This window comes from Oryzias latipes, chromosome 2, assembly GCF_053564925.1.
Source record: "Oryzias latipes strain Hd-rR chromosome 2, Olatipes_Hd-rR_3.1".
Classification (NCBI taxonomy): Eukaryota; Metazoa; Chordata; class Actinopteri; order Beloniformes; family Adrianichthyidae; genus Oryzias; species Oryzias latipes.
In genome coordinates, this window is record NC_136238.1 from 31,058,881 (window position 1) to 31,085,803 (window position 26,923).

The 26,923-nt window shown below is 40.8% G+C and overlaps 2 protein-coding genes, 2 long non-coding RNA genes and 1 other non-coding gene across 10 annotated transcripts in view; 3 read left to right on the forward strand and 2 right to left on the reverse strand.

Moving 5' to 3' along the window:
* The window catches only part of LOC144981346 (uncharacterized), a 676,107-nt gene that overhangs the window by 238,852 nt on the left and 410,332 nt on the right, over positions 1–26,923 (forward strand). The gene's annotated exons all lie outside the window — the stretch shown is intronic.
* LOC144986685 (NACHT, LRR and PYD domains-containing protein 12-like) overlaps positions 1–26,923 on the reverse strand; it is a 151,411-nt gene that overhangs the window by 108,632 nt on the left and 15,856 nt on the right. The window lies entirely within an intron of this gene.
* LOC144988422 (uncharacterized) lies at positions 95–19,673 on the forward strand. The gene is made up of 2 exons (XR_013652343.1): positions 95–1,632; positions 17,475–19,673. It is a non-coding gene; the product is annotated as an uncharacterized LOC144988422 (long non-coding RNA).
* LOC144988045 (uncharacterized) lies at positions 3,040–9,531 on the forward strand. 4 transcript variants are annotated; one of them, XR_013651789.1, is made up of 6 exons: positions 3,040–4,091; positions 4,293–4,374; positions 4,686–4,762; positions 5,108–5,219; positions 8,399–8,662; positions 9,095–9,531. It is a non-coding gene; the product is annotated as an uncharacterized LOC144988045 (long non-coding RNA). The 4 variants fall into 4 exon arrangements; XR_013651787.1 differs by having other exon boundaries at positions 3,041–3,298; XR_013651786.1 differs by having other exon boundaries at positions 3,046–4,374.
* On the reverse strand, positions 25,004–25,209 carry LOC144990725 (small nucleolar RNA U3). Its single transcript, XR_013654683.1, has one exon. It is a non-coding gene; the product is annotated as a small nucleolar RNA U3 (small nucleolar RNA).

Consider the following 26,923-nt stretch of genomic DNA (forward strand, 5'->3'; position numbering starts at 1 on the left):
ATCAGTCCCAGAAGAGTTCAACCATGACTTCAATGGCTGAGCTAAGCTCCTCCCCCTTTGTGTGTCTTTGTGTGTGTGTTTCTTGTGTGTTCCCCTGACTGCAGCAGTGTGTCGTCAACAAGAAGCTGATTCCTAGAGAAAAGTGAGAGTTTCAGCTCTAAGGGGTCTGAAGTCCATCTGAGAAGATCACTAACTCATCAGTCCTGCTGTCCCTGAAGACCGGCTTCATGTTCAGAACCAGCTTCAGGTTCTGGGCTGGGATTGGATGTGTTGTGGTGGCAGTAAAGCAGGTTCAAACCCGGATCAAAGCAGAATGTAGAAAGTGTCAAAGTGTCAGTCAGACTCCCAGACAGAATGTTCCAGATCAGCATTATTGGTGATTTCTTGATGTTCTTCATCAAAGTTCCATTTATCTGGTAAAAACTTGGATTCATTCAGTCTTTCCCGTCTGGACAGATTTCTTTGACGTCTTTTCTTTTCATGTAAATTCAGTCAAACATGTTGATCCTTCATGATGTGGATGAGTTGATATGAAACAGTGTTTTCTGCAGCAGGAACATGTGAGAGGAAACCTGCTGTTCCTCAGCTGAGCTTCATCATTCCATCTCAGCAGCAGATGAGGAGGATGTGCTGCTGGAAAATCGGCCTCACAGACTCAGTTTGCAGCTTCTGCTTTCAGGTTTGACTTCTAGTTTCTGGAGAAACAGGAAAAAGAAACAGGAAATCTCCACAACACTCTAGAACCCTCTAGAACAGTATTATGGGATGTTTTTCAGCTGAATCACTGGGATCCATCTTCATGTTAACATCAAAGTGATCGTGTCAGAGGAAATCTTTCCTGTTTGAAGGAGTTTCCTTCATGTCACAATAGGATCCCAGATCTCCCATCAGGCCTTGCAGCTCCTGACTTTGTGATGAGTTCCTGCAGAAACTCTTGGAAATCTCATGTTGATTCTCTCCCAGTTGACATCCATGGAGATTTTCACTGCTGCTGTTGAGAACGAGGCTTTGAAACCAGCAGCAGTTTGAGTCCATTCTGATGTTCCATTCAGGTTTCTGCTACAACAAGCCTTTATTTTGAAAGAGCCAGTGGGGCAGAAACAATAGAAGGAGGAGATTACCAACCCCCCCTGGAATGTTGCCCCCTGTGCAGTGGACTAGTGGGGGCAGGGACGGCTGAACCAATCACAGAAGACTGTTGCAGCTTTCCCTCCAAAAGTCAACCAATCAGATGTTGTTGTTTGGATACTTTGTCTTGAAGTTTCACATGTGGAAGCTTCCAGAGTCTTTTCTGTTTGGTCTGCAGGCTGAGCAGAACTGACTCCTGCAGGATCACAGGAACTTTCAGGAAAATCTCCAAACAGGAGAAAAGTTTCTGTTTGGACCTTTTTTCTGTGATTGTGAGACTAGCAGATGATCGATCGGAGCTGCAGTGAAGAGGACGGCGGTGTTTGTGGGAGTTGGAGCTGAAGATCGGAGCAGGAACCATGTCTTCAGAACCTCAGGAAGGTTCTGTCAGAGAACAACTTTCTGCTGCTGAAGGAACCATCGTCCAGAACGAGGAGGAGCTCTGTCGTCAGCGCAGACTGCTGGATAGCAGCTGGAACCCACAGCTTCAGCTCAACATAGTCGGTACGTGACTAAACATTTGAATTCTTTGGATTGTCCTGATCTTTATGTCACTGGTTAGGTGTTAAAGAAATATTTCCAATGGTATAACGACCTTTCAGATAAAGTGATGTCATTTTACGTGATCACCAATTTTATTCCTAAATAAGGAGCAAATCAATAAAATCTTTGACCAGAATCAGGTGAGACTCCTTAGTGTCAGAACTTTCTCATTACTGTCCAATCCAAGAAAAGGAGGTGTCATTGCAAAGCAAGTTACATACATTTGGTTCTCCGTGGTGCAGCAGTAGGGCGGTCGACCCATGATCCTAAGATTGCAGGTTCAATTCCCACCTTGCACGCCCATGAGTCGAAGTGTCCTTGGGCAAGACACTGAACCCCACCTTGCCTCTGGTGGTAGGCAGACGCCTGTGTTTGGCAGCGGAGCCCAGTCACACACCAGTGTGTGACCGGGTGATCCTTGTACCTACCTTCTAGGTAGAAAAGCGCTATATGAGTATACACCATTTACCATTTAGTCAAAATAACCACAAGAACTAAAGTTGATATCAAATCCTGTTTTATTTCCTTACTAGCAAATATAAATTAATTAGGAATATAATCAAGAAAATTGTCCAATTCAATTCGAAGCTTCACAAAAGATAATTTAGCTTAAAAAACACACATTTTAAAGCAAACATCGTATTTACATTAAAGATATTTTAAGTTATTAATATAGAGAGATTCCAGACTTTTATTTCCTTTTATTTCCAGGCATCAGCAAAACATTCTTCTTCTTTGTTTGGAGCCATGTAGCCAAAAACTGAAAGCAGAGAACATATAAGGTGACAGACCACATTTTAATTTAAAAAAAGCTAAAACGCATGACGAAAGTCAGAAGAAAATGAAAATAATGTCTAGAAAGTCTGCAAAATAAGAAACTAACGGGTAAAATGAAAATCATGATAACGTTTCTTGAAATTAACAAAACAATAAGAAAGCAGTTATTTTATTAAAAATACCACATTCTGATATTATTAAATGACGTTACATATGTATGGAGTTAATTCAGTCTCAATAATCAGAAATGCACACAACCGGTTTTACAAATGCACACGCTCCGATTCACAAATGTCATTTTATGCAAACGTGAAAAATAAATTCGGAAATACACACCCTGTGTTTCACAAACACACAGATTGTGTTTCACACATGCACACTAAATGTTTTACAAATGCACAATAAGTGTTTCTCACAAATGTGCACACTGTTTTTCACAAAAACATTTTAGAAATTCACAATAAATGTATCAGAAATGCACAGTAAGTGCTTCACAAACATGATTTTTAGGTACACATGTGATGTGAACTCACAGACCATTCGAATTGTAGAATGTGCATTCAAAATCCCGTTCTCGTTTGTGAATCTCCCCGTGTGTGTGAGAGATTTTTCTACGGTGAATATTGAGACTCATCTGACGGAGCGGGTCGACTAATCTCACCATTGGCTAGTGAATCTGTCAATCAAACTCATTGGCAAAGCAGGCGGGTTCGCTTTTAGCCAATCGAATGGCCCCTTACACTCTTCACTTTCAAAGTGACGAGGGAGGGAGCTGTTCAGCACAGCAGTTGAAAGGACGCGGGCGGCAAACATGGCGGAGAGGTCTTCCGAACGGGAACAGTCTCAGCCCGTAAGTAATGCATTTATTTGATCATTCCCTCGTTGTACGTCCTGTAATGTTATTGAATACTAAGTTGAAGCGTTCTCCTTTGCCAAGTGACATGTGTGAATGCTTTATGAACACTGCAGCCGAGTCGTTTGCAGAGTACCCCCACCGCAAATTAGCTTAGCTTTGTTTTGCTTAGCCTGTGCAAGTTGTGTCTGCCTGTGAGTGTGAGTGAAGTTCAAGCCGGTGTCGGTTCAAGCTAGCGTCTATAGCCAATGATCTGTAGGTTCTTAACATGATTCATAAGGAACTAAGGGGAAAAGCATGCCGGATTTACAGCAGCAAAGAAAGTTTAATAAATATTGATTTGGAGACGGCGATTTGTTTAAACACTGATGCTATGCTATGCTAACTAGCTAGTTGTTCCGTGTGCTGCCTTTATGTAAACGCGATCCGGGTTAAAGTTAGACACAGCATTTTCACAACCCAGACTTTAAGACGGGGTGGACTGTGCAACAAAGTTAATTCATATGACATTCATGAAAACGGCATTTTTTAAATATAACATACATGAATCCACTGTTGAATGAAAGAAGCCTCATTAAGTTTCTAACGTTAGAACCCGTATTGTGCTGAAAAGCCCTGTGAGATTGTGTCAGAGTGACAGCCACTAAATTCCCCGTATCTTTACTTCCAATGACGTAATGACAAGAATCCCAAACATTATGTTTTTAGGCTGTTTTGTAGTCGATAAGTAGTCACAGAAAGGGTGGATGGGAGAAATCAGCTGTCAACAGTGATTAGAGTAGAAGTTACTGTAAGTATTACACACAGGCTTCCTGTGATCAGTGTCTTGTCTCTGATTTTTTTTTAAAGGTGTTCTTTACTACAAGCTCAAGTAATCATAGCAAGAGTGTTTTAAAAAATTCCCCTTTCATATATTTGAAAATTATGTAATTTAAGATCAGACAGCTAAATGATCTAATCCATGTTTGTTGTGTTTTTATTTATTCTCTAGGAATTACTGAATGTGACAGCGTGACAATCTTTTGTTCCTCGTGCCATCAGGCAATACAACTCTCTGGCAGGGCATCTTACAAGTAAGTCTTACAAGTTTCTTTTAATTTTACCCACTGATTTTCCAATTATTTACCTTTTTTTATCAATCTTTTTATTTTGTGATATTTCTATTTGTAATGCATGTGTGTTTGTGTTTTTTTAAGATGGCCATTTTAAAAAAAAATCCTCAGGGATTATTAAATACCCTTCTATTCTATTCTATTTCATATTTTATCATCCTATTGTATTACTGTTTTACCTGTCAATTGGGAATTTAGCATTTTTGCCGCTGTAAACATCTGTCAGTTGAAAGTATTTGTACTTGTATTCCATGTATCCTGTACCTGAGAAGATAGCAGACAACAACTGTGCAGACACCCACTTGGCCTTCTTCAGTGACGCTGTGAACGTGTAAGGCTTTCCTCTGAGGTATTCATGTCATTCATAAAGAAATATTTTATTCACATATCAGGCAGTATAAGTACTTGGTTATTTGTACAAAAATAAAATTACTTTTTTTAGACTCCTCTCCATAAACAAAGGCAACTCTAAAACTTTCCCCTCATGAATAACATTTTACCCCCCCTTAACAGTCTCTCTCACCTCATTTTTTTCCCCAGTGATACATGTAACCCACTCCTGCAATTTTTTTAACCTAGAAATTCTACTTATTGGCACCATACATAAGAACATTACATTTTAAACTGATGTGTACCGTATTGGCGATGCATTTGTAATTATGTGTTTGAGACATGATTTTCATGTTATTGTCAGGGTGAGAGGAGATCACGGAGGAGAAAATGTGGGCATAGCCGAGTTAATGCTCACAGTACGTACAACTGACACAAACGGCTTCATTGTGGGAAAAGTGTACACACAATCAACGGTGAGTTGAACCTAGTTTTAGAAGCTTTAATATATACACAGGGCTCCAGACTGCGTCCATTTGGTCGCATTTTGCGACCAAAATTTGAGAGTGTGCGACTGAATTTTACACCCAGTCGCACATGTGCTACCAGTAAATTTGCCTCCTCCACCCTCCGTATTTTTTATACATTAAACATGAAAGGAGCAAGTCAATGATCGATGAAATGAGCAATGAAATCATCAATGAGACGCGAGCGCACACGCACGCAGGCAGACACACACACTCTCGCGAATACTCATGAGACTGGAGCACACGCGAGCACACACTCGCGTTTCATTGAGTGATGCCTGAGGCGGCCAATGCGTGTGAGAAGAATAGGGAAAATCACTGCAAGTGGCTAAAATATGTGGAGGGGCGGGGCCTAGAGATAATCGAGCGCGCGTAAACATCCGTGGGAAGGAAACGGAGACAAATATCATCACAACCTGATATGTGCGTCTGAGCTATGAGCAAGCGAACTATTGATTCGTTCTTCCGACCTGCAGCTAGTGTACCAGTGACAGAGTGTACAGCAGGGGTCTCAAACTCGCATGAAATCGAAGCTGCAGCGAGACTGAAAGAGACCAGGAATTAGGAGTTGTCCTTAACATTCAATTTCGTTTTAATATGCCTCTCCCCCTAAGTATGAGCTGTGATATTACATCTTTTATAATTATTTTAATGTTTTGTAATGGATGTAGCCTTTTTTTAATCAGTTGGTATTTTAAATTATTTTAATTGATCAGTGAACTACAAAAAACCCATCAGGACGCATGTCCCATAATGCATTGTTTTTTAGTCTGTAGGGCAGCTTTTAGTCAGTTCAATACTAAATTTCCAGCTGCGTTCGCTCTGATTGGTGTCTTGCTCTCACCCCTTTCTCGTGATATTTTTGTTTTGATTGACAGGTGATGTTGGAGCAAAAACAAAAATATACGTCACACACCGGGGGCCTGTTTCAGAAAGGAGGTTCGACCAACTCTGAGGTTGAACTTGAACTCTGAGTTGGTCAGTCGGGAGATTAACAACTCTGAGTTTTCTGTTTCAGAGAAGCTGATCCGAGTTAGATCAATCAACTCTGAGTGGACTGATTCGGAGGTGAGCGTGAGCACCGCGACTATAAGAAGCCATTATCAATGGAGCGCAGATATTACGAGTCACCATGGCAACCGTGAAAAAAAGAGGTCTGCGTATTTTTCGCCAGCTGAACTTGACGTGCTGCTGCAGAGTTACAGTGAATATGAGCACATATTCCAGAAGAAAAGCAACACTGCTGCATCTGCAAAACAGAGACAGTTAGCGTGGAAAACATAGCTGCTCAAGTTAATGCCTAAGTTTGCATTTAAATCATTGTTATAAAATATTGGCTGTAATAACTTTCTAAATAGCGTAAGGAGTGAAATAAAAAATGGGGATATTTAGGAGTACTTTTGAAGTGTTATTCCTGGTGTAAATGCATGAAATGCTGCAGAACCAATCTGGGGGGGGGGGGGTGCATTTAACGTCGGTAATGTTTAGAGGACTTTTTTGTTAACCTTCCCCTCTTGCAAACGTTGGTCAGTTTAATATTAATACATGCAACTGTGTTTTTAAAAGTGAACTTTTGTCTACTGTTGAACCTTTCGCTGCGCGAAGACTTCTCCTTTCTTTTCTCTCGTCTTTCCGACCGAGTTTAGAAGCGCAGGGGAGATTTCCTTCAGGGCCGAAGGGAATTCTCCTTCGGGGTTCACTTCCCGTTGGAAACCCTCAACCTCCAGAGCGGATTAAGAATGACTCCAAAACAGTTATTCTGGGAATGACACCTTCTCTTTATTTAACTAAGTGCTCCGTCCTCCGAACACACAATAATTACCACGCACACACCTCTGCTCCGTCCCCCCCCATCTGCACCTGCAATCGCCCCTCCCTTTGTCTCTTGTGGATCGCACCCCGCTCAGCACACACACGCTGCAACACTACCCTTGTATTGATCAAGGGGTATAGGTGTATGTGGGATTAAGAAAGTAAGCAGTGCTAGAACATTTTGTTTCCAAAAAGTAATTGTTACATTAATCTAATTCAATGTCCCTGATTTCATTTTCACGTAGATGCAATCCTGCAGGAATTAAAAGAACATGGCAGCAGCTAAAAGTGAAAAAGAAATCGAGTCTAGGTCTCAAAATCCTCGTACGAGGTAAATTTAATTCTCTACGAATTAATGCAGCCTCCTCGTCTATTGGGTCCTCCAAAAAAGGACAAGCCATTCTTGTCACTTAGACCGTCTCTGTGTGACGGAAATGTGGGCAATGAAGGTTAAAGCGAAACATACCGCTTCGTCTTTAAAAAGGGGAGGAGACCGGCAGAAACTTCGAGTTCGGAGAATAAAACCTGCTCCCGACCAGGTTAGGTTCACAGCATAAGTAACCATGGACACTGACTCAGAGTATAAGTTACTTCTCTTTCAGAAACGGGTTTGACTTACTCTGCTTTCTCTGGTTTAACAAACCTCCCATTCTGAAACGGAAAACCCAGGGTTTTCCTGATTTCAGGGTTAACGCACTCAGAGTTTACACTTAACCTCCTTTCTGAAACAGGCCCCGGGTGATCTGTGCAGTGTTGCGTCCATCTGGGTGATCTCAAACACGCTTATTGTGCATCTTGGCTGAACCTATTTGGTGTCACCAACATGAATTTCCATCCTCTAATATTTACATACATTTAAGTATTGTTTGAAACTGTGAAATTACGAAAGGTTACTACGGTAATCACTTGTTACTAAAAACTTTTTTTTATTCTAAATGTATGGTATTTTTTTTACTATTTTTACTTAGTTGTACTGTCGTGACAGCGATGGTGCTGTCAGTTTACCTTCATGTTGCATCTTCAAAAGTGCAGAATAAAATATGACACTGAATTAGAAACAGCACATTGTAATTTCTGCATCTATTATTAAAGTATTTATTTGTAATACAGTGGAAATTAGTAGATTTGGTTAGAATGTTGATTTACGGTATGCGCCCCTAAATTTTCTGGTTGTGCCCCTAAAATTTTCAGTTAGGGGCCACTATGCTCCTAGTGAAAAAAGTTAGTCTGGAGCCCTGATACATAAAAGTGAATGATGTATTAAAAATAAATCTGACAATAATATAATATTTATTTTTGCTTTTTTCCAAATACAGGATTGAGCTCCTCTGGTGTGATGTCTTCGTGAGTGTTACTGGTTTATATTACAACATCCTGCACTCTCCTGAGGACCAAGACTTGCTCAATATCAGTCACATCACGTATTCTGCTGCCATTACATTTTTCTACCACGCATTCAGGCCAGTTTGGATGTCTTTAGTGACGCGTGGGACAGCCATCCAATCAGGACGGAGCAAAGCATGACACCAAATCAGCTGTGGCAGTTGGGCTTGACCCAGAACCCTGTTTCTGATCCCCGGGTAAATGCTTTATTTAATCTCACTGTACTGGACAACTGATTTGTGTGCAGTTTGACTAAAGTGGAAAGTATCAAGAAGAGTATCATGAAATCATAATGACTACAGTGAATTTTCATCGAAAATGAATGAAAAGGATTATTGTTGTGTGGTGCAAACAATTTCCCTAAGTTGTTTGTTTGTATGAAGAATAGCACATCTGCAAGTTCAAAATGCATCACAATGCATGGCATTATGAGCCATCAGATGTACTAATGTCACTACTTTGTTAAGGTTCACTTATTTGCAAATTATAAACAGTTATGGAGATATGAGGTCTGCCTGCCAGCAACAATATAAGTTATTATTAGTCGGTCACTGTTCCTACATAATCTAAAACACAAAAAAACAGTGCTGTTCATAAACAGTATCTTTTTTTTCTTTTTTTTTTGTCAGGGTATGCTGGTTCCAGAGATTGAATGGGAGGAGAGTGGATCCATGACTGAACCTCATCCTGGGATCAATGTCCTGGTATGGGACAGTCCTCTTTTGGGTCCACAAATGTTGGAACTGCAAGACGACATCAATCCATTGTGGAATTCAGACCGTTTGGGAGTGGACCTACATCTTTACTGTCCCGTTTGTTTAGAACTTAATTTAGGCGACATAATTACATACAGAAGAAGAGAGACTGAGGGGAGCAAGACAGAGTTCAAATCAATACTGTTGTATTGTTCAAGGGACTTCATTGTATGTAAGGAAGTTATGAAAATTAGTTCCAGTTTAAATAAAATTCAAATCAGTAGAGATCCCACATTTGCTTAAATTTTGATGTTTTAATCTGTCCATGTTTTCACTGAATTTTACTCTGCAATAAAGGGTGAATGTTTGCACTTTGTTGTTCTATGACCATCTTTTGTTGTTTAGTATTTAACCAGCTATAAAACCCAGAGAGATGAGGATCTTTTTTGCAAGGGTGACCTGGCCAAGAGGTGTATATGTATATGGTTACAATATAAAATCAATGACATTTGAGTTATTAAAAAAATAAAATTAAGGTCAAGCAAAGTGACTTCGGGCTGAGCAGGGGATGTGTATTGGGTATCTGTGATTGACAGTGAGATGAACTTGAGGTAATGTAGTCCCACTGCGTGGTACGGAGCAAAGTGATGCCAGTTTCTCCACAGAACCTACTGTGGAAGTTGCAGGTTTTTCTCCTCCACCTTCATATGATCAAAACCGTGTCTGAGTGTTGAAATGACGCTAGCATGAAAGCTAAGAGAATAACGTACAAACAATCCCGAGTGAAACATTCATTTTAAATCTCATGACCAGTACAGAGTTCGATGGATTCAATGTCAATTGCATTCAACCACTGTTGCCTTGCTTCCAGGTCCACTGAAAAGTTGCACAAGCCAGTAATTTTTGACAACCGAAGGCAATAAACCGACAAGCCATGCTAAGGCTAACACGCTAACGACCGACTGGTACAGAATCAAACATGGGCGGGGCTTTTGCCACCCGCAGAAAACGTAGAGAAAGTGTAAGGGGCCATTCGATTGGCTAAAAGCGAACCCGCCTGCTTTCCCGATGAGTTTGATTGACAGATTCACTAGCCAATGGTGAGATTAGTCGACCCGCTCCGTCAGATGAGTCTCAATATTCACCGTAGAAAAATCTCTCACACACACGGGGAGATTCACAAACGAGAACGGGATTTTGAATGCACAGTCTGCAATTCGAATGATCTGTGAGTTCACATCACATGTGTACCTAAAAATCATGTTTGTGAAGCACCTACTGTGTATTTCTGATACATTTATTGTGAATTTCTAAAATGTTTTTTGTGAAACACAGTGTGCACATTTGTGAGAAACACTTATTGTGCATTTGTAAAACATTTAGTGTGCATTTGTGAAACACAATCTGTGTGTTTGTGAAACACAGGGTGTGTATTTCCGAATTTATTTTTCACGTTTGCATAAAATGACATTTGTGAATCGGAGCGTGTGCATTTGTAAAACTGGTTGTGTGCATTTCTGATTATTGAGACTGAATTAACTCCATACATATGCTCCTGTATGTTTGTGGACATTGGTTGTAGCCCATCAACTTACTCACAACCGGTCACATGACCTCATTATTCCAGCATTAGATGCATTGTCACAGAGGCATGTGAATGAGAAAAACATTTCCCGCTAACTTTTTCTCTTTTTGTGAACTGCAAATTTCATCAGGAGCATTTACTAACTTGTACTGAGTGAAAACATTCAAGGGGCAGCGTGGGGGGGAGGGGCGCTCTCTTTGTCGGGTTGGGTCTGGCACTCTCAAGGCCCGTACACACCGGGACGAATATTCGCCAGGCGTTATTCGCCAGCGTTTTTCGCCACGTTTTTTGTGTTCACACCCAGCCGATTTTCGCTGACGGTGAGCCGAGCGAACATGCAATTTCATTCCCTGACATTAGATGGCGCTTAATGTAAACAGAAATACTCCTGTACACAAGGTGGCGCTGCGCAACTTTACGATTCTTAAAGTCGCTTTTCACTCAGAAGAAGAGAGCAAGTATTTACGCACTTGTCAGAATAATACAAAGAAAACATGAATATTTCAAGCATCAGTAGCTCCAACTGGTACTTGGTAAGGGGATATTTTAGAATGTCCATCATTATTTCTTTGCGGCAGCGTAGACGCTACTTGGCGTCTATCATCTTCGCTGGTATGTGTGCTCAGCAAGGCAGTTTTGTGTTTGAGCGCCCCCAAGTTGTGTTTTACTGTAACTTCAGAAGCTCCAGACACGTGTGCAAAAGCGCCATTCTCATTGGTCGAATAGATTTCGACGCGACGCGTGGAAAAAAAAAACGAACCCGAGGCGTTTTTTTTTTGACGCTTTAGCGCGTGGCGTTTTTTCGCGTCGGTGTGCACACTCTCATTGGTGCCCTTTGTTTAGTCACGAGGTGTTAAACGTCGGCGAAAATCGCCGGCGAAATTCGTCCCGGTGTGAACAGGCCTTCAGTCCCCAGGTGCCTCCCGGCTCTCTGGCCTTGGGGGCCCCTGTGGCGGTCCTGCCGAACCTGGCCTGGGTGGCGGATCTCACCTGAATGAAGTATTTCACATGTGTTGGTCTGAATGCATAAGTATGCATGTGTGAACATCAGGGGGATATTCCAGAAAGCAGGTTATGCTAGCTCCCACGGTAAGTTTGAGGCTAAGGAAGTTGATAACCTCGGCTTTCGGTTTCAGAAATGGAGGTATGTTTCAGGGTAGGTCAAGTTGCCATGGCAACTCATGCTCTGAACATAACCTGGTCTGGAGCAGGTTTAGTTGAAGCTTAGTTTGTTTTCAGAGATGTGAAGCAGCATGGCATGTCCATTTGAAGATGATTTAGTGGATGAAGAAGCTCAGATAATACTTTTTCCACCGTGAGAGGGTGATAATACCACATATGGATGTTGGAAAGATAATTTTTTTAACTTTGATCTAACTTAACTATTTGCTTCAGTTAAGATAAATCATTTTTTTAGGTCACCTTAAAAATAATATGTAAGTTTCAGACAATTATTTTCCTTTCATTCAAATTAATTCAATTAAGTAGGTGTAACTTTGGTGCTGCTGTTAGAGCGGCACCGCAAGGGATTCTGGGATACCATTCCCTTTGCCTGTCTGGACGGATTTGGGTTTAAGTGTGGGTTTTTGACAAAATGTGTTTAGTTGTTTAACTGTTTGAGCTGTTTTACCGTGTTTTGGCGAGTTATTTTGTCCTACTTTGCTTATGTCTCAGCACCATAAGTGAGAGTAAAGGAGGGGATGATGAGTTTATATAGCACCCCTACCATTCAACCCTATAGTTGTAATGACAGAGAATTCTTTATTGAAATTGTGACTCCGTGTAATTTTTTTCCGTCCTTTTAATTGTTATAAAAATGAGCATATCTGCCGGCTCAAACGTAGACATATGAGAGTTCAAGAATCATAATTAATTAAGATGGAAAAAGATTAATTGAATTGGAGTGATATGACATTTAGTTAGATAAATATGTAAATATGAGTTGTACAAAAAAATTAAAGCCGCAAGCGGCGTTGTATGGCCCGCAGACGCAACCCGCCTTCTACGCCCAACTCTACGCACCACCGGCGCCCTCACCGCCCACAAATTAAAAGCTAGTAAAGGCTGATTTCGCTTATTATGCTAGCTATGCTAATTTGGCTAAAATTGCTAGCATAGCGATCAGCATCATCAACTAACTCAGAAAAACACATTACCTAAAATGCTAATTATGCTAACTATGCTAGCTATGCTAATGTGGCTAAAAGTGCTAGCATAGCGATCAGCATCATCAACTGATTCAGAAAAACACATTACCTAAAATGCTAATTATGCTAACAATGCTAGCTATATTAATGTGGCTAAAAGTGCTAGCATAGCGAGCAACATCATCAACTGACTCAGAAAAACACATTTCTCCATTGGTGAGAGCTATACGTCATAAGTTAGTTAAAAAAAACACTTTTTTCAAAATGGCGGCTTTTCTGTTGATTTTTATCTCCATAGCAACCATTTTATGTTTTGGTCCCCTCGGGAGGACGAACAGATTGACGTCAGTTTCGGACAAATCGGTAAAAGTAAACCTTTTGTTGTCCTTAGCAACAGTGGTTTTATGCTAACCACGCCCACATTCCTTATATGTCTATATCCAGTGTTTTTCAATGTATGCAGTTTCAGGCATTATTGCATGCATTCAAAATTCACAGTAGTCCTTTGAAAAACATAGGAGTTATAACAGTGCGCCACTTTGCTAGCTCGCCACGCGGACGCCTTTCAAAATCTACAACTTCTAATTGCAACATTTTTTTCACAGTAGCTTGCCGTTGATGCCCAAAAAGTTTCGAGACGATCACGGAAAATTCCAACGACAAGTTTACGATTGAATCCAGGGGTAAAGGCGTTTTTTATAGAAAATTCAAGATGGCGGCCCTTTCCCGAGGTCAAAGGTGGACGATACTCCAGAGGTAGTTGTGGACTTGCTCTAGCAACATGTGAGTCAAATTTCGTGAAAATCGCTCGAAAAAAAAGTTCATTTTTCCATATTGTGTAAAAACGTGAAAAACGCAAAATGGCATTGCTGAGCACACATGCCAAACCGTAGGTCGTGTCACCATCCCGTAATGATTTCAAAACGTCCTTTGGATATCGCGGACAAGGGTATATTGGTTTTGTTAGTCGATTCTCAAAAAAAAAGTTCCGAATTTTTTCGTTTTTGCCGAGTCGGCACATTTTTCTGCGACGGTTTTTTGCTTACCACGCCCACATTCCTTTATCGATCTTGTCGTGTGTAGCATCGTTTTGTTCAGCGCGGGCCAAGGAATCGCATATTACATCTTCACGACACTCCGATGAAAAATGTGCGAGCTAGCCAAGATGGCAACGGTTGCTAGCTCGCCACGCGCACGCCGTTCAAAATCTACAACTTCTAATTCCAACATTTTGTCCAGAGTAGCTGGCCGTTGGTGCCCGAAAAGTTACGAGACGATTGATGAAAATTCCAACGACGAGTTTTCGTTTGTATCTGGTGCTAAAGGTGCTTTTTTGAGAAAATTCCAGATGGCGGCCTTTTCCCAAGGTCAAAGGTCAACGACACTTCTGGGGTGTTTGTAGACTGGAGCTGGCAGCAAGTGTGTGCAATTGCGTGAAAATCGTTCAAACAAAAGTGTCTTTTCCCCATATTGTGGGAAAACATGAAAATCGCCAATTCTCAGAGTTCGCCACAAAATGGCCGCCAAGCCGTAGGTCGTGTGGCCGTCCCGTAATGATTTCAAAACATCTTTGGGGTATCCCCGACACGTGTGTCTTGGTTTCGCGGCTGTATTTTGAAGTCCATTTTGTTCGGCCCCATACGCGATTTTCGGCCCATTCATTTTTTTGACGGGATCGCTGGCCGTGATGTCATCGTCTTCGGGGGGGTGACGTTGACTTTGTGGAAAATTCATTTGCAATTTATCCCAGGTGTGTGCACGTTTTGGTGACATTTCGAGCATGCGGCGGGGGTCAAATTCTCGCTGAAAGGCGGCGAAGTCGTCGTTCCAACTGCGAAAACAATATGGTCCTTGCAGTCAGTGACTGCTGCTGCGGGCCATAATTACTGAGTTTTATAGATGTGAAATGAGGTTGAATAAATTTAACTCAATTATTTGTTACCAATAGAAGTAATTCGTTTAAGTTGGGAAAATTGGATAGGCTTGTGTCATTTAGCGCAACACGTGGTTGATGACGTATGAAGCATCAAATGCTTCATTTGGTCGAACCACGCTTCAGATGTCACTTGCAGTTGGGCGCACTATTCTCTAGAAACACGAAATGAATCCCGAACGTTTCCCGACCAGTTCTATTGTTTCCCCTGTATCAGAATCAGCGTCAGTTCATTGCACTTTACCATGACTCCTGGTAAAAAAACGTACTGTGGCTCAAGATCATTCCTACTCGATTTCTCCTAATAAAACAATGCACTATGAACGTCGTGTATAAAAAAATACTTAGATATATTTATAATGTCAAGACAAATATAACATCAGTAGAGATAGCTCAGTGAAATGGTTGCTGGGAGTCACATCCAGAGGTCTTGGGTTCAAGGCCAGCATCTTACAATTTTGTTTTATTTATTTTTTGCTTTGTGTTTTTTTTCCTTCATGTGATGTGTGTTTTGCTGTCAAGCACTTCTCACAGAAAACGTCACATGTTGTGTTGTTTTACATTGTTCTTTTTAATAATCATTAACAACATTGTTTTGTTTTACGTTTTTTCATCATCATTTCCACATTGAAGTGTTACAAGGAAGCATATGATATGTATCCAGACCACCACCAGATGCCGCTGTTTTGTGTGGTTTCAAAGCCCTGAATGGGTGGTTCATTTTTCCGGTACAATTAAATGAACCCCAAGGGAAGCTTCATGGGGCTTCTATTCCCATCCCTACAATAAATACGTCGCTCTAAAAACACATTAAAATGTATTAAGAGGGTGGGTACAGAACATGCAGTGGCTCATGACATCTGCAACACCTCCAGCCACTTACAGCATCTAGTTAAAAGAGCAGAATATGAGTAAAAGGTGATCTACATCCTCCCAACAAGAGGAGCTTCAGCCATACATGCCACCATGCATGCAGGCAGCCACTGTCTATCCACTCACTCCCTGTTCCTTATATAAGGACAGACACAGCGGGTGCACCCGCACAAAAGTTTGATGGACTGACTTTCTCAACCACATTACATTGAACTCAACAGTTTAACACGGTGCAAAGATTGAGTCTAGAATCCTGGCCTAAGAGACACAACTATCACCACTACTGAGGGTCTTACTCCCCCCCAGAAGAGATGGGGTAGGGAACAGAAGATCAATGGTCACCACCTTATTATTATAAAAGATGAGTGTATGTAGTGTGTCGGGTGTGTGTTTACTAAAATGCATAGTTTAAAATAAGTGGGTTACCTTTTGTGAAAATGTATTGAGTTTCTTTGATTACCATATTTTCACAACTGTATTTTCTCCAAAATATATGACGTGTCCTATGGTGCAGTGGGCCTATTGTGTTGTTGTGTGACTTCGGTAAAGAGGACGTAGGAGAGGACAGCATGAGAATGGCAAGTGTGGTCGTGAAAGAAGACGTACCCCAATTAGTACAAAGTGCAGGTGTGTGAATTATGCAGAACAACATCATTCTGGAAACCCCAAAAAAGCCACCAGTTATCAGCTACGTGGAGGAACATGGGAATCAAACAGCTGCCAGAGAATTCAACATCACGAACTCCGAAAAGTCATGAAGACGGAGCTGAGTTTCCACGGATACAAGGCGAGGTGGCCAGAGGTTGAAGACCAACTGAAACAATAGATAATTGACAAAAGAACAGCTGGTAGAAGCGTCTCTACAGTCATCATTCCACTGAAGGCAGAAACGCTTGCATTTTCAAAGAGGGCCGTCTTGGTGCTTTGTTTTATGAAACAGTGCTATCTGTCAATCCGGGCAAGGACTATGGTGGCACAGCAACTTCCAGTGGATTCTAATGAAAAGCTGTCCATATTCCGCTCATACTTTAGTAAAAAGATTGCAGACAAACACATCCAGCCAAGCCACATCACCAACATGGATGAAATGCCGCTTACTTTTGACATCACAGTGAGTCACAATGTCAAGAAGAAGGGGAACAGCACAGTAGCGTTATGCAGAACAGGGCACAAAAAGGCAGCTTTTATTGTTGTGGGAGGCAGCGTCCGGTGAGTGATGCCTTGGGCTAAGTGTCTGCTTGCACAGTTCTTCGAGCTTTCACAACAGCCGGCAACGAGCTGGACTCTGACAATAACGAAAGGGAACCTGGCGTGTTTGATAGAAATTTAGCCAGGCTGTTGATTTCAGATACAGAAGATGAGGACTTTGATGGATTCTTGGATGCTGATTGATGACTGAAAAAATAAACAATAAATCACAACCAACTCCCGCTGTCCTTTTTTAAAATACATTAGCATGCATGTTTTACCGATATGTTTTAATTTACCCGCGCCTTAAAACCTGGTGCGCCTTTTGTATGTGTTAAATACAGAAAATTCACTCATAACTTAAACTGCGCCCTATAATGCAGTGCGTCCTATGGTCATAAAAATACGGTATGTGTTTGACCTACTGAAGACTGAAAGACTCACATCACCTCTAACTGTCCTAACTGTGAAAGAGAACTACGACATTGTTCATTTCAATTATTTTACTTCCAAAAAAAAGGATTTAGATCTTTCTTGCCAATTTACAAGGTATAAAAGGTCTCCTTTTTTGTCCTTTTGTCCCTGCAGTCCTCCAGCGTTATGCGAGTGAAGATGATCTGTGCAACCAACAGAGGAATCTAAGAATGGAACAGGAGGAATCAGACCCTCTGCATATTCAAGAGGAACATGGAGAACCGGAACCTCCACAGTTTAAAGAGGAACATGGAGAACCAGAACCTCCACAGTTTAAAGAGGAACATGGAGAACCAGAACCTCCACAGTTTATAGAGGAACATGAAGAACCAGAACCTCCACAGTTTAAAGAGGAATATGGAGAACCAGAACCTCAACACATTAAAAAGTAACAGGAGGAATCAGAGCTTCCACAGATTAAAGAGGAGCAAGAGAAACAAGAACCCAAAATGATTAAAGAAGAAAAAACAGAAGAAACAGAACCTCTATTGATAAATCAGGGTCAAAAAGGGTTCTACATCAGTCAGAATAAAGATCAGCTTAATCTGAAGCAGGAGACTGATACCTTGATGGAGATTCCTACTTATGAGGAAGAGGAGAACAGTGAAGCAGATCTAAACAATCAGCAGAACTTTAATGTAACTGATGGTCAGGATGAAGAAGGAAACCAACATGAAGAATCAACATCAACTACAGATGAAGAGACAGAATCAACATCAACTACAGATGAAGAGACAGAATCAACATCAACTACAGATGAAGAGACAGACCCACAGAACAGAGATCAGAGGAAGAGGAGGGACAGAAGTCATGTCCAAAGTGTGGACGGCTCTCACATGTCAGCAGGTCAGTGTGACTCTGATGTTAGAAAAAATCCCAATAAGACAAATCTTGGTAAGAAATACAAACAATCTCCAAAAGAAGAGAGACTTTCCTCTATCAAGTCTGGGAAAAACTCAAGAATAATTACTAACCCGTCTGACTACATGGAAACTTGGTCCGATGAAAGATGTTATATCTGTAAAGAATGTGATAAAAGCTTTTGCAACAAATCTCTGTTCAGAATTCACGCAAGACTCCATGCAAAAGATAATAGATTTTCTTGTAAAGATTGTGAGAAAAGATTTAATCAAATATCTCATCTCAAAACACACATGAGAATTCATACAGGAGAAATGCCTTTTTCTTGTAAAGAATGTGATGCATGTTTTCGTCAATTATCTAATCTCCAAACACACATGAGAACTCACACAGGAGAAAGGCCTTTTTCTTGTAAAGAATGTAGTAAGAGTTTTAATCAAATATCTAATCTCAAAATACACATGAGAATTCACACAGGAGAAATGCCTTTTTCTTGTAATGAATGTGATACAAGTTTTCGTCATGCGGTTAGTCTTAAAACACACATGATAACTCACACAGGACGTATGCCTTTTTCTTGTCAAGAATGTAGTAAGAGTTTTAATCAAATGTCTATTCTCAAAACACACATGAGAATACACACAGGAGAAAAGCCTTTTTCTTGTAAAGAATGTGATACAAGTTTTCGTCATGCAGCAAGTCTTAAAATACACATGAGAACTCACACAGGAGAAAAGCCTTTTTCTTGTAAAGAATGTGATACAAGTTTTCGTCATGCAGCAAGTCTTAAAAAACACATGAGAATTCATACAGGAGAAAAGCCTTTTCCTTGTCAAGAATGTGATTCAAGTTTTAGTTGCAGATCTAGTCTTCAGACACACATGAGAACTCACAAGACTTTCTCTTCACAAACAGTGTAAAAAAGGAGTTATTGTAAACTGTAAATTATAAACTTTTCTGATAAGAGGTCGACCTCTCAACCTTTGCACCACAGTCAAAGACTTTATTTACAGGAGGGAAAAATCTGATGGCCTCCATACCATATTGATGAAGTAACTTCATTAGAGGGAGTTACAAGTGAGTATTTCATGTATGGAAAGGAAATTTTCTACTAATTTATTGTTATAATATGATATTCGTACTTTTCTAGGAATTCTTTTTAGGTTTTCATCTTTACATAAAAAGCAAAAAAAGTAATTGATCAATACATTTGAATCTTTGTGTAATGATATTAGACAAAGAGTTTTACTGCTGACAAAATATGTTCAACTTTTTCACAAAATGAATTGTTTTAGATGTACCTGCAAATAGAAATGAGTTGTTTGTTTTGAGTCATTAGAGCTAATTCTTGAATGTCTTCATTATGGTTAAAATGTTTTTGTTATACTTTTTTAATTCTAACATTTAATGTGCTCAGTGAACATTTAATAAATATATACATATAAACACAAAGTAGTGACTGCAGCATGTACTTTGTTAGGTCAAGTAATAGGGGTGTAACGGTACACGTAGTTGTACCAAAACATTTCGGAATGGCACTTTTGGTTCGGTTCACCTTTGTACCGTTTTCGGTACAAAACGCTACAAAGTTTTCGGTATGTTGTTTATTTTTTTGTTTTTGTCCTCCCAATATATTAACTTTACGCCGAGACGGAACTTATGGTAACCGCGAGTTTTCTCCGCATTAGGTATCAGACAGTTAGCATGTCTGTGCACTGCACGGTGGCGCAGTGGTTAGCGCTCTTGCCTTTCAGCAAGAAGACCCCGGTTCAAGTCCTGGCTGGCGGACATGAAAAACAACATCAAAGGGGGACCTTTCTGTGTGGAGTTTGCATGTTCTCCCCGTGTATGCACCGTCCAAAAACATGCATAATAGGTTGATTGGCAACTCTAAATTGTCCCTAGGTGTGAGAGTGAATGGGTGTGTGATTGTGGACATTCTACCCTGCAACAGACTGGCGACCTGTCCAGTGTGTCCCCTGCCTTCGCCCATAAGTGGCCGGGATAGGCTCCAGCAGCCCCGTGACCCCGAAAGGGACAAAAACGGAACAGAAAATGAATGAATGAACAGTTAGCATGTCAACTATAGCACTACGGGTAATGCAGACGTGAGACCAGAACCTGAGGACCCACCCATCTCCTTACACTCTCCTGTGTGGGAACACTTGATTTGTTGTGAGCATCCATGAAGGGAAAAGACAGTTGGATAAGTCAAACACAGCGTATGGCGCTGTAAAACATCTAATCTGCTAACGCACTTAAAACAGCATCACCGGATTGTCTGTGGAAAATAAGTCTGCTATTTTGGAGGAGATAAAGGTAAAGGTTACCAAATACAGAGCAACAGGATGCATCCCTCTTGATGCTAACCCTCTTGAATTGGGAAGAACCAATGAGACCAGCTATAAGCATATTGCAAAATTGGCAAAGAGGTATCCGCTGACTGTTCCCTGTGGACACAGCTACTGCAGGAAGTGTCTTCAAGGACTGTGGGATGCAGAGGAGAACGTCCACAGCTGTCCTCAGTGCAGGAAGACCTTCACACCGAGGCCTGTTCTGGGGAAAAATTTGATGTTTTTGGAGCAGTGGCATTCAAGAACACCAGCAGATCTGGAAATGCCAGTAGATTTGGTTTGAATGCTAAATCTTGGTCATTCCATTGTTTTCCAGACAGTTTCTCATTTCTCCACAACAGCATGTTCACCTCCATCTCAGCTCCTGGTTCCTCCAGAGGAGGAGTGGACCTGGATCACAGAGCAGGTGTTCTGTCCTTCTACAGCGTCTCTGAAAGCAGGACTCTCCCCCACAGAGTCCAGAGACGCTCCATGCTGGACCGGGGGAGGGGGGGAGGGGGGTGATGTTGGAGACACAGCAGAGTTCTGGAAAGTCAAAAGAGTTCCTGAAAGAAGAGAAATGTTTGTTTTCAGGGATTTCTCTGCTTTGGATAATTTTGAACTAAACGTTTGAACTGTTCAGATTCTGTGTCAGAAATAGAGAGAAATGAAAAATCTCTAGAATGTGAGACACTTTTGAACATAAATCTATGGAGACCTCTGGGGGTCAGTGTTTAAAAAGAAAAAATGATGATAAACGGTCCACAGATTGATGAATTGTGCTTGTTCATTGCATGTGACTCCACCCGTCCCAATGCCTCTCCGGCTTTGAGATACGAATCTCCCAAGAGACACGGTTCTCATGAGTCCGGCAGTCCGCTTATGCAGAACAGGTGAATGGACAGCGGTCCAAATTGTCCTCCGTTGGGTTCACTGTAACAACAAGAGGAGGATTATTTTGTTGTTTCTATTTTTGTTCCTATTCTTAGAATCCACTTTATGTCCCGTGTTGAATTCTACTATTAAAATGTGGGAAACAAATGTTTATCAAATACAAATCAATCCAAAAGCCTGGAGACTGGATGGCCGTGGTCCTCCCTTTGACCTGGAAAGTGGTTGCCATGGCTACCTGCACACTCACCAAGCTGGAACTTAGAAGGCAAGGCAAGGCAAGGCAAATTTATTTATATAGCACAATTCATGTACAGATACAATTCAAAGTGCTTTACATAAAAATTAAAAGAAACAATTAAAAACAAATAGTAAAAATGTGATCATTAAAATAAAATTAAAAGATAGTAAACAAGATTTGAATTTAAAACAAGCATAAATAAATAGTACGGACATAAACTTTTGAATACATATTAATTAAATGCTGCTGTGAACAGGTGAGTTTTTAACCTAGATTTAAAGACACTGAGTGTTTCAGCAGATCTAATGTTTTCTGGAAGTCTATTCCAGATCTGTGAAGCATAGAAAGTGAATGCAGCTTCCCCATGTTTAGTTCTGGCTCTAGGGACTGATAAAAGACCAGATCCAGAAGAGCGGAGAGGTCTGGTTGGTACATACTGGGTCAGGAGGTCAGCCATGTATTTTGGTGCTAAACCATTCAAAGCTTTATAAACTAGTAACAGGACTTTAAAGTCTATCCTCTGACAGACAGGTAGCCAGTGTAAAGACCTCAGAACTGGACTAATGTGGTCCACTTTCTTGGTCCTTGTGAGAACCCGAGCGGCAGAGTTCTGAATGAGCTGTAGTTTCCTGATGGATTTTTTTTGGTAGTCCTGTAAACACACTGTTACAGTAATCAAGTCGACTGAAGACGAAAGCATGCACTAGTTTCTCCAGGTCCTGCTTAGACATCAGATCTTTAATCCTTGAGATATTTTTGAGATGATAATAGGCTGATTTTGTGACTGCCTTAATGTGTTTATCAAAATTTAGGTCTGTGTCTATCAATACACCCAAGTTTTTGGCCTGGTTGGTAGTTTTTAGTTGAATAGATTGAAGCTCTATAATGACGTCCAACCTTTTTTCTTTAGCCCCAAAGACAATAACCTCAGTTTTGTTTTTGTTTAGCTGAAGTAAATAATGGCACATCCAGTCATTAATGTCCTCAATGCATTTACCAAGAGCCTGTACAGGTTCTCGGTCGCCTGGTGTCAGTTTAATATGTATATCTGTGTATCATCTGCATAACTATGGTAGCTAATGTTGTTGTTCTTTATCACTTGGGCCAGTGGGAGCATGTAGATGTTAAATAAAAGTGGTCCCAGGATGGAGCCTTGGGGTACTCCACATGTAATTTCTATTGGCTCAGAAGTGAAGTTACCAATGGACACAAAATATTTCCTGTTTTCTAAGTACGTTTTGAACCAGTTTAATACTGGCCCAGTGAGACCCACCCAGCTTTCCAGTCGTCTGAGTAGTATTGCATGGTCGACTATATCAAACGCAGTACTGAGATCAAGTAGAACTAGCACTGACATATTCCCACTGTCTGTATTCAAACGTATGTCATTAATCACTTTGATCAGGGCAGTTTCAGTGCTGTGATTCTGTCTGAAGCCGGACTGGAAGACATCATAGCAGTTGTTTTTTATTAGAAATTCATTTAGCTGATAGAAAACAGCTTTTTCAATGATCTTGCTTAAAAATGGCAGGTTTGATATCGGTCTATAGTTGTTCATTTGAGTTTTGTCTAGACTGTCCATTTTTAGAAGAGGTTTAATTACAGCTGTTTTCAGTGGATCTGGGAAAACGCCAGATGTTAACGACAAGTTGACAGTCTGGAGCAGGTCTGGTTCCAATGTCTTTGAGACTTTTTTGAAAAAGCTTGTGGGTAGAATATCCAGACAGCAAGAGGAGGAGTTTAGTTGCGATAGAATGTCATCCATTATGGAAATCTTGAGAACAAAGGGACTAAGGAAGACTGTGTCCTGCAGTCTGAGTTTAGTTTTTAATCTTCAAGCTTTTATAAACTGTTTCTGTTTATCAGGACAGGATTTTCTTTACGTTTTTGACACAACAACGATTTTTTTTAACAACCCATCGAAGATAAAATATCAATAAAAACAGTTATTTCATGTTTCTAATTGCCTTGGCTAAGCATTACATAAAAACAAGGTTTTTAAACATATATGTTTTCAAAATGTTTTCAACCATTTGGCTGAGCAGGAAGTTCACAGATATGTGACATTATTTCAATTGTAGTATTGTTCCCTGTCAAAACACAAAATCAAACTTTTATTTGGAGTCTTGAGAACAAAATGAAGCAGAAGATAAAAGTGAAGATGAGAAGCTTTTGCCTCCTTTCTCTGTGATGTGATGAAGGCTTCAGTTTCTGTCTCTGCTGCATCGACTGTGGGAGCAGAAGTTCATCAAACCTGTCTTCTCTGTTACCTTAAAATCCCTCCAGTTTTCTTTTTAGAACTCATGTTTGCACAAATATACATATATGATGAAAGTTTTTCAAGTGACTCAATACTTACCACAATGTGAGAGAGAGGGGAGGAACCTGAGGTAAACCTGCAGGATGGAGAACATTTCTGTCAGCAGCTTTGATTGGTTTAGATCATAATAGTTTGACTTAATGTAAAATTCAGTTTTTTTCATCGTCTGAGGATATGGAGCAGTAGTTCTGAGGGGAAACAAGAAGGACAAAGAGAAGTGCTGGAGAACAGAACACTCACAAAGAAATTCATCTAAAACATTCAAAATAATCCTTGATTTAACATCAAAGATGTTTGAACTCCATCCAGACACATTTAGGATCTCCAGCTGCAGAAAAACGTGTCAGATTTCTGTGTCGCTTCCTGAAGCTGAGAAAAAAACATTTGAATTTCAGATTTTCAAATTACAGATTAATGAAGAGAAAAAAAACACAAACATGAAATAAAAGAGGCTGATGAATCTACACAAAGACTGAAAAGGATCCCAGTGCATCATGGGATATCCTCTTTTATCAACTGTTGTGGCAGAACCTCAGTCCTGTCAGCCTCTATAAAGTCAGTCTGAGTGTGGAGCTGCTTTCTGGAGGATGTTTTCTCTCATCTGCTCCCTTGTTTTCCACGGGGAGTCGTGACCCCCCCCCCCACTGACACTAAGGATCCTTTTCTGTGGTTTTTCCACGGTCAGTCCCAGGTCAGCAGGGTCTGAGTCCTCTCTGTGAAACTGTCAGCTTCTGTTGATGAATCTGAACTGATGACATTAGATGAGGAATGTGTCTTCCTCTCAGTCTGTTTGCTGGTTTCTCTGGAGGCAGCAATGAAGGTTTGATGTTTTTATCCAAAAATGTCATGGAAGTAAAATCTCAGATTCAGATTCAAGTGGACTGTCAGAGTTTAATAATAACCTCAGGACATAGATAACCTGATCTGATTCATTCATACATGTTTTTACTTCATGATTCATTACAATAATCCATTTCAGGCTCCAACAAACCAACAGTCCACTCAGACAATGTTTCCTCCTTCAGTGTCACATCCAGAAACACTGAACAGTCTTCATCAGTGAAGAAGATTCTCATCTTCTCACCAGCTTCCTGCTCTGAAGGAAACATCTTCATTCATCATCATGGACAGCCAGACCAACCTCTGTAGAAACACAATCCTCTAGTTCCAGACTAAAGAAATGATCCCTGAAAGTAGAGTCTTAGTGAGTTCTGGATGTTGTTTGTCCTCTTCTGTCTGCAGACAGGAACTCCTGCTCCTGGTCTCCTCCTGCAGATCACAGACTCACACCTCCTCCAATTAGACTGCAGCTTGTTTCTGAATAAAAAAAGCATTTTAGTTATTTTCAATCATCAAAGTAACCTAACAAAGAAATATTGAAATAGCTTCAACTACACCAAGTATTCCCCAACATCTTTGTCCAGTTGTGTCAAACTATCTTCTTCTCTGTTGGGTTCAGCTGTCTCAGAGATTAGTAGTCATCCTAAAGCCTTCATCTATCTGATCACAGATGGATCGGTCCTTCTGGAACCTTATCAGACATATCAGGAACCTTCACTAAGCCTCATCCTATCTTCATCTTTACTCTCCATGAAGTGACTGCAGCAGGAATTGTGAGACCAAACTGTTAACTTAGCAGTCTGTGATCTGCAGGAGGAGACCAGGAGCAGGAGTTCCTGTCTGCAGACAGAAGAGGACAAACAACATCCAGAACTCACTAAGACTCTACTTTCAGGGATCATTTCTTTAGTCTGGAACTGATCTGAATGTGCATTAATCTGAATCTGTATTAAGATGAAAACATTTTTGGTTCTTTCTATGAAAGCAGAAATGTGTGCGGCAGATGCCATGTTTGCCACTAGAGGGCAGCACAACAGCTTCAGTCTTTGTCATTGTTGCTGTGTGAGCCTGAAGGAGCTTCAAAGTGAGCTGCAGCTTGGTTCAGACAAACCTCCACATTCACACACAGATGTGATCCTGAAGAAGTCTGAACAGAACATTTCAGGAGAACTCTTCAGTCCAGAACATGAGCCTGCATTGTTCCTGAAACTGGGATCAGAGTTCTGCTCTCTGCTCCAACAGAACCACCTTCATGAGCTCCTGGTTTCTTCTGGATCCTCCAACATTCAGACGCTCTCTGACTGAGTTCATGTCTGCACAGAAACCTTCAGGATTCTCTTCTTCCACACGTCTTTCACAGGTGTCTCCCTTCTCCCTCCTGCTTCATTGCAGTTGGTTTTGTATGAGCCAAAGGAAACCATAAAAGGCAGAAATAACACATTATTAAGGAACTAAATTACTGATTAAGAAAACGGCTTGATAAAAACTGAATCTTAAAGTTGAGTTTATAAAAAAAGTTTCCACAGCAGAGTAAGTCCTGGGATCCACATGTGGACGTCTACAGAATTTCCTCTGTTCTCTACAGACAATAGTAATTTTCCAAGAAAAGTCAATTGCTGACTTTGTCGGCATCCTCATTTCAAAGTGTATCAAAGTCGAAACGATGGAAATAACATTGAAAATTTTGAGCATAGAGGCTGAATGCTGCTTGAACTGGAGGACAATGTCACAATATTATACACAAACAGCTTCATGAACAGAGAAACACAGACATCAGCTGACGGGAAGAATGACATCAGTTACTATGGCAACAAAAGAGTGAAGAGAAGCTTGAGATTTCCCAACACTCCAAGTTAGAATGAGAAGAGGAAGTGCAGTTCTCCATCAGTCCACCGGGGGAGCTGCAGCACTATAACTGTTCAGTTGATGCTGAGAGAGACAGTGGAGCTGATCTCAGATCAGTTCCTGCTGCAGCTCTGACACTCATCTCCACTTCCTCTGATTCCTCCATCACTCTGCTCTCCACCTCCCAGGAACACCGTCCAGTCACAACATCTCTGCAGACCAGCTGCTGCTG